The sequence below is a fragment of the Amblyraja radiata genome, chromosome 5 (assembly GCF_010909765.2).
Source record: "Amblyraja radiata isolate CabotCenter1 chromosome 5, sAmbRad1.1.pri, whole genome shotgun sequence".
In the NCBI taxonomy this organism is placed as follows: Eukaryota; Metazoa; Chordata; class Chondrichthyes; order Rajiformes; family Rajidae; genus Amblyraja; species Amblyraja radiata.
This window is the reverse complement of record NC_045960.1, coordinates 28,862,704-28,879,511: the sequence shown is the minus strand read 5'-3', so window position 1 is coordinate 28,879,511 and position 16,808 is coordinate 28,862,704. Positions and strand designations below refer to the sequence as shown.

Below are 16,808 nucleotides of genomic sequence, written 5' to 3'. Positions count from 1 at the left end.
CCCCCACACTACCCCCCTCCCCTGACTACCTTCCCCTCTCCCTCTCTACCCCCTCCCCCTCCCTCTACCCTCCCTCTCTACCCCCTTACCTCTCTCTCCCTCTCTAACCCGTCACCTTCCTCTCCACCCCCTCCCCCTCCTTCCACCCCACTCACCCTCTCTACCCCCTCCCTCTTTGCCTTTGTCCCTCTCTACCCCCCTCCCTCTACCCTCCCTCACTACCCCCTCACCCTCCCTCTTTGCCTTTCTCCCTCTCTATCCCCCTCCCTCTACCCTCCCTCTCTATCCCCCTCTCCCTTTCTACCACCGACCCCTCACTCTATCCCTCTCCCTCTTTAACCCTCTCCCTCTACCCCCCTCTCCCTCCCTCTACCCTCCCTTTCTACCCCCCTCACCCTCTCCCACTCTACCCCCTCCCTCTCTACCACTCTCCCTCTCTAATCGCGCCTGCGCAGTTGGGGGCTATGCGTGAGTGGATAGGACGGGGAATGTGGGAAAGGTGCGAATGAAAGCTTTACTTGAAATTAAAGAAATCATTGTTCAAATCCTGGGTTGTAAGTTGCCCAAGAGAAATAAAAGGTGCTGTTCCCCCAATTTGCGTTTGGCCTCACACTGACTGTGGAGCAGGCCTGGGACAAAAAGGTAAATTTTGGAATGGGAAGGGGAGTTAATTCATTGATCTGCTCCATTATAATACATTTGACATCAACACTACATTTGTAAAGGTCCCAGAACCTGACTGCTGTTAGACAAAGCTCCCAGTTTTAATATATTTAGATGAACAGTCTGCAGACTTCAGTTTGGATTTGTGTCATGATTATAAAACAAACAATGGAAAATTAGTTTGAAGAGAACCATAGACCAGGTTCGAGAATGTGAATGGAATCAAGCAGACGGGGAACTGATCTCTTGTACTACAAACTTTGCAGCACCATCCACCTTGGACGCTGAGGATTCCAAGTGCCCCATGGTCACTTTGTGCCAATCCACTAATTTACTACAACATTTCAACATTGGATATTTTCCAAATTAGAATTGTCAGATTTACTCCACAGGTCAATGTTCCTGATCAATAAACTATGTACTTGATAGTGCAGGGAACCAGAGAGAGGTGTTCAAATCCCTCTAAGGCATCTGTGGGATTTAAATCTAACTAATTAAATAATTCTGAAGAAGGGCCTTGATCCAAAATGTTACTTATCCATGTCTTCCAGAGATGCTGTCTGACCCACTGTGTTGCAACACCTTGTTTCTTTTATCTGCCGTTCCTTTTGTCTCTCTCTATAATTAATATTAATTATAATATTAATATAATATCAGGGCCCCCTGATATTATAGTGTGTGTGTGTGGGGGGTGGTTCGTGAGTGTGTGTGATGCCGCAGGCCGCCCCCCCCCCCCCGCCACAACCGTGCGTTGAGGGGATGGGACCCAACGGGTCCCACTTGGTCCTAGTTTCTAAAATGTTGTTTAAAGTTAAAATGGTTGAATTCTGTTTCCTTGATAGTTGAACAGGTTACATGGCTCTGCAGTCTCTCAAAGCTGCTCTTTATGACATCCTTTGTTGCTCCACTAAGAAGTGGGCGTTTGATATGCATTTGATCATGGCTGTGCTGTTGTCAATATGAGAGTTTATTTTCCCTTATTACATAGAAGCATTTAATTCCTGGTTAGGCCTTTGCAAAAGAAAATAATTTAATCAAGGACAACAATAGTATTTAAAAAATATTATTTTTGTCACTTGGTTGCCATTTTTACCTTTCATTTCTTTGGCTTTTTTCTTGCTACCACCTTTTTGTTTTATTGATCTTTCACATGGTGTCCTCTCATGTGTAAGCATGGACTTCCAATGTTTAATGTAGGAGTTGCTTTGAAAAACGCCAAAGATGTAACTCCCTGGTCAAATCGTCCCTTCCCACCCAAACCACCCCTCCCCTGGTACTTTCCCTTGCTACCGCAGGAAATGGTACACTTGTCGCTTTACCTCCCCCCCCCTTGACCCAATCCAAGGACCTAAGCAGTCTATCCAGTTGCGGCAGAGGTTCACCTGCACCTCCTCCAACCTCATCTATTGCATCCGCTGCTCTAGGTGTCAGCTGCTCTATTGTCTCAACCCGAAACGTCACCTATTCCTTCGCTCCATAGATGTTGCCTCACCCGCTGAGTTTCTCCAGCATTTTTGTCTACTGCAGAAAGTACTAATGTCATTTTCATTTCTATAACCCGGAAATTTTTTAAGTTGAGGCAAATTCAAAATTTATTGAGGAAATTATTAAGACAGTCAGATCTGATTGGGGGGGGGAAATTGCATTATGCTTCTTTGTGTTTTATTCAGTATTTTTGTAAAAGGTATCTCTGTTGTATAGGAATGAAGAATTCTTTGAGAGATCTGGTTTGTTAAGAATAAAAATAGTTTCTCTTCCCAGTAATATTAATTTAATAGTAGGTTTTGTGTGACACTAAATGAAGGTTACACATATACAGTTGAAGATAAATTGCCAGGGAGCAATGAGACAGTAGGTGGGAAAAATCCACCTACTGTTCAGCTTTTAATGCAAAAACACTACAGTTTACCATCTGTGCGCAATGAAGCGAGATTCCTAAACAAAGTAATGTACTAAATGTATATACATTTCAGAAATAATCTCTATTCTGTGATGACTTCATCTGCTGTATTTTCTCTACTGTAATTTATCTACCAAATACACAAGATAAAATATAATTTTATATCATTAAATTAATATATTTCTCACCAATCACATTTGTACCAGACAGCAACAACTTGTTCTTGTAAAGTAATTTTTTTTTAAAGGACATCATGCCATAACACAGACAAGGCAATAAGACAACAAGGGCACAAGACAAAAGAGGAAAGCGCACCAAACCTGGAACGGAATGTTTGGAAAGTAAATGATGTGTTGGCTTTTATTAGCAGATGTTTAAGGAAAGGGAATGCTGTAGCAGTGCAGGGCTTTGGTCAGTTCACACCTATAGTACCATAGTTTTTGTCTGTGACCCCCAAGTTAAGATTGCACTACTTTTGTAGGTACTGCAAAGTAGATTACTTCATTAAATTCTAGGCCAAGTTGTAGGTGGGATGATGTGAGGAGTGATCATAAGTGATAGGAGCAGAATTAGGCTGTTCGGCCCATCAAGTCTACTCCACCGTTCAATCATGGCTGATCTATCTCTCCCTCCTAACCCCATTCTCCTGCCTGGAGTGGTCATTGACAAATCCACACCTTACTCCTGACGAGTGTTTCTGATCTGTTAGGTGTTTGGGGATTTTTCTTTATTATCGAGAGAATTCTTCTGTCATCAGCTGTGGTCTTCCTTGGCCTGCTGGTCTTGTTGCGATTAGTAAGCTCACCAGTGCTCTCTTTCTTCTTAACGATGTTCCAAACAGTTGCTTTTGGTAAGCATAAGGTTTGGCTGATGTCTCTAAGTTTTATTCTTGTTTCTCATTCTCATAATGGCTCTTTGACTTTCATTGGCACAACTTTGGCCCTCATGTTGATAAACGGCAATAAAAGTTTCCAAAGGTGATGAAAAGACAAAGAAATATTAGGTGCTGAGAACTCTCTTATACTTGCATGAAGGAGGCAATTAAACACACCTGAGCAATTACAAACGTTTATAAAGCCGTGTCCCAAACATTATGGTGCCCTGAAATGGGGGGACGATGTATAAACATTGCTTAAATTTCTACATGGTGATACCAAAATGTATAAAAATGCCCTTTATTAAAATCTGACAATGTGCACTTTAACCACATGTGATTTTTTTCTATTACAAACCTCAAATTGTGGAGTACAGAGGCAAATAAATAAATGATAGGTCTTTGTTCCAAACATTATGGAGGGCACTGTGGATAACATGATAATACAAAGATAACATTTGACAAAACTAATGGATAACATATGACAATACTTTAGGTGATATGACAATACTCGTAGATAACATATAACAATACTCATAGATAACACATAACAAACAGTTTTGGCACCATTCAATCAGATTATCAATCTGACTCCAGTACTTCGACTCATCATTTCCCTGTAGTTCGCCCAGTAACGGTGATGGTGTCGGAGAATTTGAAGATGTCTTTGGAACTGTATGGTTACACGGTCATGTGTGTTGCTTGAATAGAACAGAAAACTGAGCACACAGCTCTGTGGTGCTCCTGTGCTGATGGTTATCACGGAGGAAATGTGCTAATTCATATTGATTATGGTCTGTTAATGAGGAAGTTGAGGATCGAGTTGCACAGCGATGCTCAGAGTTCCCTGAGCTTGGTAATACGTTTGAGACGGGATGGTGGTGTTGAACGCCATAACCAACCTCTCAAAGCACTTCATCACCACGGAAGTTAGTGCCATTGTCTGTACTCATTGGGGCATGTCACCTTACCCTTCTTGGGCACTGGTATTATTGATGCCCTTTTAAAGCCCTCTGAAGCTAACCTATATTAAAATAACGATTTAACAAAAAAACATTGAAAATTATTTTTGTACAGTAAACTTGTTTTACAAAATCATAGTTTGTACATTTCAAATTCTGTCCCTTTGGGAACTTTTGAACACCTTTTCTTAAAATATATGTTTGTTTTGACTTCATATTGGTTGCGTTAGCATATGCAATTTCTCTGAATGTATACTCATTTCAGGGGAAAAAATACTTACCGCTCCGAGTAATTTTTTTCCTTTGGTCTTAAATCTATTTCAAAACTAGGGGCCACAGTTTACGAATAAGGGGTAAGCCATTTAGAACGGATATGAGGAAACACTTTTTCACACAGAGAGTTGTGAGTGTGGAATTCTCTGCCTCAGAGGGCGGTGGAGGTCGGTTCTCTGGATACTTTCAAGAGAGAGCTCTTAAAGATAGCGGAGTCAGGGGATATAGGGAGAAGGCAGGAACGGGGTACTGATTGGGGATGATCAGCCATGATCACATTGAATGGCGGTGCTGGCTCAAAGGGCCGAATGGCCTACTCCTGCACCTATTGTCTAAAAGCTGGAGATGACATAGCAAATTTATTAACGGTTTCTGTTTGGATTAGATTGAGATGCTATGTGTTTATCTGAAGCACTGGTTGCAAATGTGCACAGTTTATAACTTGCGGCAGTTTATGTGTGAATTCCAATTATAATTTTCCATTTACTTAGTTCTCAAGGGAAATGAAATTGTACTTGCATACCAGTATTTTATTTATATTGTGATGTCTTTGTATTAACAGCGGTTCACTTTGTCTGAATACATACTTGACGATGAATTTGACTAGATTTTTAACAGCACTTAAATAAAGCTATTCATTTTTTTAACTTCAGAAACTGTCAAGATGAGAGGGAATGAGCAGCTGTGGTTGCAGTTGGTGAACCAAATCAAACTATTATGTTGTAAAATGAATGTTACTTTAGAGGGAATTACAGAAGAAACAAGGCAATTTTTTAACTTGGCATATGAGCAATGGAGGCTAATTATGTTCAGATTTATTATATTGATATGTTACATTTGACCTATGTTAGATTTGACCTATGTTACATATGTTACCTATGTTAGAATGATGATCACCTTTTATATAATTACAGATATGTACACAGACCAAAATTGCAAGTTAAGTTTAGAGATACAACGCAGAAACAGGGCCTTCGGCCCACGGAAACCGCGCCGACCAGCAAATCCCGCACATTAACACTACCCTACACACATACTAGGGACAGTTGTTTACAGTTGTACCAAGGCAATTAACCTATGAACCTGTACGTCTTTGGAGTGTGGGAGGAAACCAAAGATCTTGGAGAAAACCCACATAGGTCAGGGGGAGAACGTACAAACTCCGCACAGACAGCAACCGTAGACCGGATCGAACCCGGGTCTTTGGCGCTGTAAGACAGCAGCTCTACCACTACGCCACCGTGCTCCAACTGCAAATGAAAATACTTATTTCCTTGCAAATTGAGGTTTTGGTCTTTCACAAAATATAGCTTGCAGGGCAATGTGGTGGAAGTACTTTTAGTTGTAGGACAAAATAAATATAAGCAATAGTTTGAAATAAAATGTTAAAAAATATCTAGACTGGATGGCAGGAGAAATGCCTTCACGCATGTATGACTGCTCGTTGGTAATTGAGATGAAACTGGTGGCTTTGAAGATTCAATTGGATATGTGATTGAAGGGAGAGGGATTGAAGGAATGTGGGAATAGAGGGCTAACTAATTAGCATGCAACAAAAGCTTTTCACTATACCTCGGTGCACGTGACAATAAGCTAAACTGAACTGTACTTCATACAGAGTGATTTGAGTTGTAAATACATAATTGTTCCTTCATCCAGGAAAGTCTTCAGCAGTTCAGAAAAATCATCCGGATTTTAACTAAAGATAGGCATTAAATGCTGACAATGCCCACAGCTCAACAACTGACATTCAGTGCATAAATAAACATCCATTACATCATTTGAAGAACAGGATGTTTCTTGCCAAATATTTAACCCATAACTACCAACACTCGAAGATAATCTGGTAACTATCCGGGCCGCTGAGGAGGAGGATGTTCACCGTCGGGGATCGGCGTCGGCGTTCCACCAGCCCGGCGTGAGGGCCTGAACATCGGGCCGCCCGGTGCGGCGACTGCGGGTGCTCGGAAGGCCCAGACCACGGATGAACATCTGGGAAGATCGGAGGGGAGGCTGGCTCGACTATGGTGCCTTCCTCACCTTGGTGCCACTGTGTTATGTTGTGTCGTGGACTTTCTGTGTTTGTGCTTTTCTTTTTTTAAATTCAATTTTATTTTTAATGTTTTATTATTTATTATTTATTTATTTTTATGATACTGCCTGTAAGGAAAATTCATTTCGTTGTCTAATTGAGACAATGACAATAAATTTGAATACAATACGAATACAATACAATAACTATCTTATTGATGTTTGAGCTGCCTTGTTCTGAATAAAATGGCTCATTTGGATTTAGAAATTCTTCAGTAACTGTAAAATTCTTCGAGATCCCAGTCTTTATTCACTCTATACTCATGACTGTGTAGCCGGACATAGTGCAAACTCCATCATCAAGTTCACCGATGACACCACTGTTGTGGGACAAATCACAGATGGTGATGAGTCAGATTATAGAAGTGAGATCGACCGATTGACCAAATGATGCCAGCACAATAACCTGGCTCTCAACACCAGCAAAACCAAGGAACTGATAGTGGACTTTGGAAGGGGTAGGATAGGGATATTTCCAAAGATCTTTCCTGGTCCCAGCATACTGATACAATACAATACAATACAATATCTTTTATTTGTCATTTGAACCTCACATGAGGTTCAAACGAAATTTGGTTTCTGCAGCCATACAAAAAAAGCAATTATAAAGAAGGCACATCAGCGCCTCTACTTCCTGAGAAGATTACGGAGAGTTGGTATGTCAAGGAGGACTCTCTCGAACTTCTACAGGTGCACAGTAGAGAGCATACTGACTGGCTGCATCGTGGCTTGGTTTGGCAATTTCAACGTCCAGGAGTGGAAAATAATGCAGAAAGTTGTAAGCACTGCCCAGTCCATCACCGGCTCTGACCTCTCCACCATCGAAGGGATCTATCGCAGTCGCTGCCTCAAAAAGGCTGCCAACATCATCAAAGACCCACACCATCCTGGTCACACACTCATCTCTTCATTTCCATCGGGAATAAGGTACAGGTGCCTGAAATCTGTAACATCCAGGTTTAGGAACAGCTTCTTCCCCACAGCCATCAGGCTATTAAACACGACAGCAAATAAGCTCTGAACAATATGTCTATCATTACTATTGCACTTTATCTGTTATTCATTGTGTATATATGGTCTATAGACACACTGAACTTTTCTCCCGTTCTGTATTATGTTTACATATTCTGTTGTGCTGCAGCAAGTAAGAATTTCTTTGTCCTGGGACACATGACAATAAAACTCTCTTGACTCTTGACTAGTGACTTTGTGTTGAATTAGAAAAAAATTGTTGCAGCTTTAACAAGTGATAAAGTTATTCCAAAAGATATTAGTAGTGGAAATGTAGAGCTATATGGCTTACATATATTTTAGACTGACTTGAAGTCCTTTTCCATTTCGAAGAAACTGTTACAGTTTGCAGAATGTTGCCCCATCTCCTCCAACTTGATCACTAGAATGTTATTGTTAAGTGGTGTTGGAGCCATTAAGCTTAAGTAAAGATTGAAGAGACTTGGCTTGTATTCACTGGAGTTTAGAAGGATGAGGGGGATCTTATAGAAACATATAAAATTATAAAAGGACTGGACAAGCTAGATGCAGGAAAAATGTTCCCAATGTTGGGCGAGTCCAGAACCAGGGGCCACAGTCTTAGAATAAAGGGGAAGCCATTTAAGTCCGAGGTGAGAAAAAACTTTTTCACCCAGAGAGTAGTGAATTTGTGGAATTCCCTGCCACAGAGGGCAGTGGAGGCCAAGTCACTGGATGGATTTAAGAGAGTGTTAGATAGAGCTCTAGGGGCTAGTGAAATCAAGGGATATGGGGAGAAGGCAGGCACGGGTTATTGGTTGGGGACGATCAGCCATGATCATAATGAATGGCGGTGCTGGCTCGAAGGGCCGAATGGCCGCCTCCTGCACCTATTTTCTATGTTTCTATGTAAGTTTATTATAGTCATGTCTAGTTACCTTTTGTTATAATCTGCCTGTGTTAATGTGGGTGGGATTTTATACGTAGTCTGGGGCGTGTTTTTGGCGAGGGGATTCTGGCGCAGACTCTCAGATGATTCGTTTTAGTTTGATGTCGGGCCATGGGTAGAAAACTTTCTACCATGACCACGAGCATGATTTAGACATATATATGTTGTCAGATGATGTACTTTTACAAGAAGTAGTTATGATTTATATGACATGAATGGAACGACAATTAAGAACGGAAAATTATGAGTTTTCATTATGAGAATTATTGTTTTGTATTACAATAAAGAAGCTATTAATCAAGAGACTACTTCTGGATGATTCATCTTTGCTGTTTCAAATGTGTGGTGGAGTGCGTGAGACTACTTTTCTAATCATCCCCAACAAATCAGTGGCTATCGAAGGTTGAACTTTGAGAAGTTATAAAAACCGCCACTAGAAGTGGTTTCATGACTTCTCAATGGGATGGTTTGATTCAACTGAATATGAAGTGTCGGAGGACCAAATAAACAACTTAGATATTTTACATTACAAACACTGATAGGCTATTCATTTTCTTTTTCGGGGCCTGGGAGCTAGCCACATCATACTGTAGAAATGTGTAGGAAGGAACTGGTTGGAATCGTAGATAGACAAAATGCTGGAGTAACTCAGCAGGAAAGGCAGTATTTCTGGAGAGAAGGAATGGGGAACATTTTGGGTCGAGATCCTTCAGACTGATGTTAGGGGAGTGGGAGGTACATACATTGCTGCCAAGTAGTACGGATTTTCCGTATTTCGTACGGAAATGCGATAAGAATACGTAAATACGAATTTGCGTTGTTAAATACGGATTAAAAAAAAAAAAACCATAGATAATCGTTACAACGAGTCACCGCTGCACCGGCCATGTTGCCTTGGAATTTTACATTTTAAAAAGCTCGGGTTTAATGAATACTGCAGAAAGATTGGAGTCTTTTATCACTTGATTCAACTGAGACGAAAACGATTTGTTAACTACCACTGTTAGCACTTGTTAACAGCCAGTAGTTAAAACGTAGTTATACAATGTGTCACCAATACATCGATCTGCATTCCTCAGTAAATATAATTGTGTTTTGACCTTCAAGTGTTAATGACGCCGGGGTCCTTTGAATAAAATTCACAGGAGAATTTCTTAAAACTCACCGCCATTAAGGGCTCTGGACCGCGAGCACGGGCTTCTTCCTGGTGTGCAGGTACAGTCATTCACCCACGTTATTTTTAAGAAGAAACTGCAGATGCTGGAACAATCGAAGGTGGACAAAAATGCTGGAGAAACTCAGCGGGTCAGGCAGAGAAGCAATAGATAACATTTTGGGTCGAGACCCTTCTTCGGACCCTCCATAGATCCAGCCTGACCTGCTGAGTTCTCCTGCACTTTATGTTTTGCTCTTAAAATAAATCCGTGGTCTGCTGAAGACACAACACGATAGACCACTCTGGAAGTGCACATTTTGCTGTACACTTCATACTGTAGAACACATCATAATACACCTTGGGTGAATTAATGGGGTTTGATTTTTTAAAATCTGTTGTCTAGAATTAATCAATACCCACCCTGCGTACCTTATATCAGCTTTATTGTATGAAACGTTCATAAACGCGGCGACGCTGATGTCGTTTATTATTATCCATAGTGTTTATGGGGGTGTGTTTTCCATAGCTACTGTTTCCAACTACGACCAGATGTCACATCAGTTCAGATTTAAATATAAATAAAAGTCCCACTGTCCCACTATTGGTCGCAGACTGTTCGGGAAAATTCTCGTATAACAATAAGTCTTGGGAATTCTCTTTTTCAGTGGATGAGCCTTTGATTATTTTTCAGGCAGTGGGGGAATCCTGGATAAGCCTACTGGTAGAGGGGTAGAGGGAGGGGTGGAGAGGATGGAGAGGGGAGGGACAGGGAGAAGCAGGGAGGGAGAAGGGGAGAGGGAGGGAATAAGAGGGAGGGAGAAAAAAAGGAAGGAGGAGAGAGGGAGAGAGAGAGGGAGGGAGGGAGTGTTTTAAAAGCAATTTCCACCCATGAATGAATATTTTGAAAATGGGCGAAGCAAAAAGTAGCATGTTCTCTGGAAAGGCTTATCCTAAAATAATTGATCGGAGGGGTGTGATTTTCAGTAGCAAATGACTTTCAACGATAAACCTCTGGGCAAATGCAAGAAAGCAGCTATGACATATAATACACAATAAACTGTATTACAATACACAATAAACAATTTATGCATTCTTGTACTCTTACATGGGTATGACTGCACATTAAAAAAAAATCAGCAAAATGGCACCGCGTAAAAATACTGATTTCCTCAGCAAAATACTGATTATCAGGTACGAATACTGAAATGCTCTGACAAAACTTGGCAGCTCTGTACATAGAAGAGGAAGTGTACCGTGTGAAACAGGACAAAGGGAATGTAGAACAAGGAAAATGTAGAATAGATCATTGTTTGTTGGAAGAAGGTAACAACAAATCAAACATAAAATGTAGTCGGAGACAGTAAGACGGAGAACTGGGAAGGGGGACGGGATACAGAGAGGGGGAAAGCAAGGATTACTTGGCGATGTGTACTGTAGAATTGTGTATTGTATACTTCATATTGTAGAAAGTTACAAAACTGAAATGATGATATCAAAGTGCAGGACTAACTCAGCGAGTTAGGCAGCATCTCTGGAAAACATACTGTCTGACCTGCTGAGTGACTCCAGCACTTTGTGTCTTTTGTAAACCAGCTGCTGCAGTTCCTTGTGAATACAAAACTGAAAGGAGTGTATGCATATTTTTAACACGTGTAATTGTGTGTGAAATATTTAAAACATTTCCTCATACTGGTTGAAAAATACCATCAAGAAAATATTTAGAAACACAAAACTGCAGATGCTTGTTTATACCAAATATCGACACAAAGTGCTGGAGAACCTGAGCAAGTCAAGCAGCATCTCTGGAGAAAATGGATGGGTGACATTTCGGGTCGAGACCAGTCTTCAGGTCTGAAGAAGGGTCCCGAGCTGAAACGTCATCCAACCTTTTTCTCCAGTGATGCTTCCTGATCCGTTGAGAGTCCAGCACTTTATATCTATCAAGAAAATATTTGATATTTTTCTGAGTTTAGTTGCATAAATTCCACAACATAGCATTATTATGTAACCCAACATTGTAAGCATTATGATTTAAACACAATATTAAAAAAAAACATTGCATCAGTGTAATTTTCAGCAATGGAACACAGTAATAGGATTTTCTATTCCAATGTTATATTTATACAACCTAAATTATGTGAATTATGTAAATATTCCAGATCCGTTTATGGTAATTAAAAGTTTAATATTTCAGCCTCACTGTAACCCTATGCATGTTCCATTCATTACTTTGCAGTCGATAAAATGTTAGAAATTGTTCTTTTTACTGCATGTGAAAAGATTTCCCTGTGATTAGACTGGTGAGCCTGCCTCGTGACGAGAAGAGGAACCCGATAGTAATCTCCATTCAAGAGAGTTGTCCATGCCACAGAGGATGTTCTTGCTGCTCTTCCTGGGTCACTGGCAACTCATGATGTTTTGCTGCCGTCTTTGGTTAACATTTCTCTGCAGTTTGCATTATCTCTACACCAATGACTGCACCTCCACTGACTCCTCTGTCAAGCTTGTCAAGTTTGCGAACGACACAACCCTGATTGGACTGATCCAGGGTGGGGAGGAATCTGCCTACAGATAGGAAGCGACACAGCTGGCGTCCTGGTGCCATCGTCTTGGTGCCAACCTAGAGCTCAATGCTCTTAAGACAGTGGAATTGACTAGACTTTATGAGAGCTCCCCTTCCCCTCACCCCACTCACCATCAACAACACCACAGTCACATCTGTGGAGTCTTTAAAATTCCTGGGAACCATCATCTCCAAGGACCCGAAATGGGGGGCCACCATCGACTCCACAGTCAAAAAGGCGCAACAGAGGATGTACTTCCTGCGGCAGCTGAGGAAACAACATCTGCCACAGGCATTGATGGTCCATATCTATACGGCCAGCATAGAGTCTGTCCTCACCTTCTCCATCATGGTCTGGTTTGGCTCAGCCACCAAGCACGACATCCGGAGGCTGCTGCGAATCGTCCGATCAGCTGAAAAGGCTATTGGCTGCAACCTTCCCTCCATCGACGAACTGTACACTGCAAGGGTCAGGAAGCGAGTGGGTAAGATCATCTCTGACCCCTCTCACCCTGGCCACAAACTCTTTGAATCACTTCCATCTGGAAGGCGACTCCGGAATGTCAAAGCTGCCACAGCCAGACATAAAAACAGCTGGCCACAATCTTTTTGTGGGGGAAACTTTTGCTTTTCTATGTGGGGGAGGGGGGCAGGGTAAGGGGGAAACCGTCTCCCAGTCTCTTCCTGGCAGGGACGCGACTATTTCTCCGAGTCGAGTCCTCGCCCCCCACCTCGCGGCCTACCAGCTGGATCGGTGCGGCCTTTCCTGCCGGGGACCAAATACCGGACCAGGGCTGCTACAGCGGCGGCGCAGCGCTGGAGTCACCGCGGAGCGGGCGATGCCTACCTGGGTCGCCGTTTGGAGCTCCGGAGCGTTGGGCCGCTGCTCCAACATCGTGGAGCTCTGGTGCGGAGAGCTTCCAACGCGGGCGGCGCTGAACAACATCGTGGAGTCTGGGGCGCCTTGCAGAGGGTCTACAGCAGCAGTCTCCACCCGGCGCGGCCTGCGGACTTTGGAAGCCGCCGACTCCGGTAGGAGGGGGCCGACTCTGGTGTCCACGCCGCTGAGGACGTCCCGCAGCCCCGACGTCAGACTTGTATCACCCCGGCGAGCGGTCCTGGACATCGGGCCGCCCGTAGCTGCAACTGCGGAGGGCTTGGTGAGGCCCTGACCACGAGGAACAGTGGAGGAAGAGACTGACTTTGGTGCCTTCCCACACAGTGGGAAACTTTGATGCTGCTGTGTGGAGATGTTTTATGTTAAATTCTATAGTGTGTTGTGTTCTTTATTTTTATTGTTTGGCTGTATGGGAATTTCATTTCACTGTGCCATCTGGCACATGTGACAATTAAATCTATCTTGTATCTTGTAGCTTTTATCCACGAGTAGTAGCTCTACTCAATAACCAAAAATCTGTCGCCTCCTTTTGCTTTGGCATTTTATTTAATTCACATATTTAATCGATAATGTTTTATTATTAATGTTTAATGTTTTATGTGTCATTCCTAACTAACACTGTATGTCATGTTGTCACTTGCCGGGCGGAGCACCAAGGCAAATTACTTGTATGTGAATACTTGGCCAATAAACTTATTCATTCATTCATTCTTTCCTTCTGATAAGAAATAGAATCCTAGAATTATTACAGCATATTTAAATAAAGGCCACAGATGCCTCTACAAGTGAATGTAAATAATGTCATGGCATTATTTTGCTGATTGACATAAATATGACAAACAATGCCTCGGAAACAAGGTCCTGACCCGAAACGTCACCTATCCATGTTCTCCAGAGATGCTACTTGACCCGCTGAGTTACTCCAGCTTTTTTGCTTATTTTATTTTGTCTCCCATCTATTTCAATGTTGTGTGTGGTATAATGTGTGTGTGCGCACACAGGAATGGCTCGTGGAGTTTAATTCAGATAAGTGTGAAGCTCGCATGGATAGGAGAGGTTTAGAGGGATATATGGGCCAAACACGGGCTAATGGGAGAAAGTTAGATGGGGCATCTTAGTCGGCATGAACGAGTTGAGCCGAACGGCCGGTTTTCATGCTGTATAAAACTGACTATTTTACCCAAAATATACGTTATGTTGTTGCATTGCACTCCATGACGGACTCTTGTATTTTATTTGGGATTTGGCCCTTGTTTCACAATCAGCTGGCATCAAGCTTTGTTAGGGGAGAGCTCCAAATGTGACAGGGTCCCTTGGGATTATCGTCCAATTCTGATTTGTGACATGTAACGGATCTTGAGCTACATTGTGTGAATGCAAGAGTTTACAGAGTGATTCTGTTACAGATTTCAGTCTAGCAGAAATCAATGAATCAGAAAATGAAGCACAGAAAATGACCACTTGGCTTACTCTGTCCGTGCCAGACAGAAATATAAATTCCACGGTGGCGATCAATCCACTCTGCCGCTCTGGATCTATTTAGCCTTTGCAGGCTAAATCTCAATCTGCTCTCATCTATATACGTTTAAATGTAACAAAGATTTCTATCTTTTTTGAGGCATTTGGTTCCAGATCCTGCGATTGTTTGGATGAAAGTTTTTGTTCCTCGTCATGCTCACTTGGCCACTTGTAGTTTTGCACATCTCAGTTAAATATCTCTTCAACCTCCTTTGTTCTAAATCGCACAATTTCCTGCTTAACCAGACTCTTCTCATAATTGAATTCTCCTGTCCCTCTCTGGTGTTATCCGTTTGTGTTATGAATGTTTTGTACTGTTCTCACTCAAATTGTGACCATTCGTCTTAAAATATCAGGGTTGAGGCAGTGATGCTGATTTTCCTGGTAGCAAGCTATTCAAAAAATAAATAACCCACATTTAGAAGGTAATACTGCTTTGATTATTTATTCCAATGGTTTTATGATGCTTATTGGTATATATTATTCATATGGGCAAAGTAGTCAATCATTATAAATTGCTAACTGCATCCAGACATTTTGTCTGTTGTTGCAATTTTCTGCAATCAGAAAACCCATAAACATGAGCCATCCTATCTTTGGGAGGTAGAATGATAGAAACATAGACAAAGACTGCCCTCCCATTAATCTCATATTTCGCTTGGGCACCAGTAGTATGAATATTGATTTCTCTAACTTCAAGTAACCCCGGCATTCCCTCTCGCTCTATCCCTCCCCACCCAAGTCACACCAGCTTCTTGTTTTCACCCAACAAACAGCTAACAATGGCCTGTTTCCTTTATCACTGTTTCTTTTTTGCATATCTTTCATTCACTGTTCTTTATCTCTCCGTCTCATTGTCTATATCTCTTGTTTCCCCTTACCCTAACTATTCTGAAGAAGGTTCTCGACCCGAAACGTCACCGATTCTTTCTCTCCAGAGATACTCTCTATCCTGCTGAGTTAGTCCAGCTTTTTGTGTCTATCTTTACCCTATTGAATCTTCCAGTTTCCTAGCAAAACATCCATGTTAGTCCCATACCTTGTTTTTTTATTAATAGGCATCTTGATTATGGAATGAAAACAGAAGAAGGATAATATATCAATTTTGATATCTAATGGTAATGGTATTTTAAGACCCTTATTAATAGCTTCAGCCGCCACTTTGCTGGGTGGTATTTCCAATTTAAACCTGTCTTTATTTATAGGTGAAATGGAGACCAATCAGTAGAATTGCCAACTCCAGCTGGAGATAATTCTGGCGGTCTGACTACGTTGTATTTGAAAATGTTATTTCAAAGAACTGAATATGACCACGGTTGCATCGCTATTGTTGAGTATCTTCATGCAGCAGAACCAAAGAAAGAAAGGAAACTAGGGACAAAAAGAGAGGATCAAAGTCTGCTAAAATGCGTTTGAGATACTGATTTGTATTGTTTAGTTTAGAGATACAGCGTGGAAACAGGCCCTTCGGCTCACTGAGTCCATGAAGACCAGTGAACACCAGTGCACTAGTTCCAGCCTGCACACTAGGGGCAATATACAGAAGCCAATTGACATTATTCCTAACTAGTCTGAAGAAGTCTCGACCCGAAACATCACCCATTTCTTCTCTCCAGAGATGCTGCCTGTCCCGCTGAGTTACTCCAGCTTTTTGTGTCTATCTTCGGTTTAAACCAGCATCTGCAGTTCCGTCCTACACATTTAACCTACAAACATGTACGTCTTTGGAATGTGGGAGGAAACAGGAACACATGGAGAAATCTCAGGGTCTCAGGGAGAATGGGAAAAGTATAGACAGCACCTTTAGTCAGCATTGAACCCGGGTTCCTGGTGCTGTAAGGCACATACTCTACCGTGGCACCACTGATTGATTGGATTGAACGATGCCACTGCTAAAAGATCTGAATTGGCTACTCTGTTCAAATATTTGATTTTCTTTTTTTTTTTTAAATTACAAATAAAAAGGCACTATCTGAAAGGTTGACTTATTTT

The 16,808-nt window shown here is 41.8% G+C and overlaps 1 protein-coding gene across 1 annotated transcript in view; it reads left to right on the top strand.

Moving 5' to 3' along the window:
• rngtt (RNA guanylyltransferase and 5'-phosphatase) overlaps window positions 1–16,808 on the top strand; it is a 289,586-nt gene that overhangs the window by 104,761 nt on the left and 168,017 nt on the right. The window lies entirely within an intron of this gene.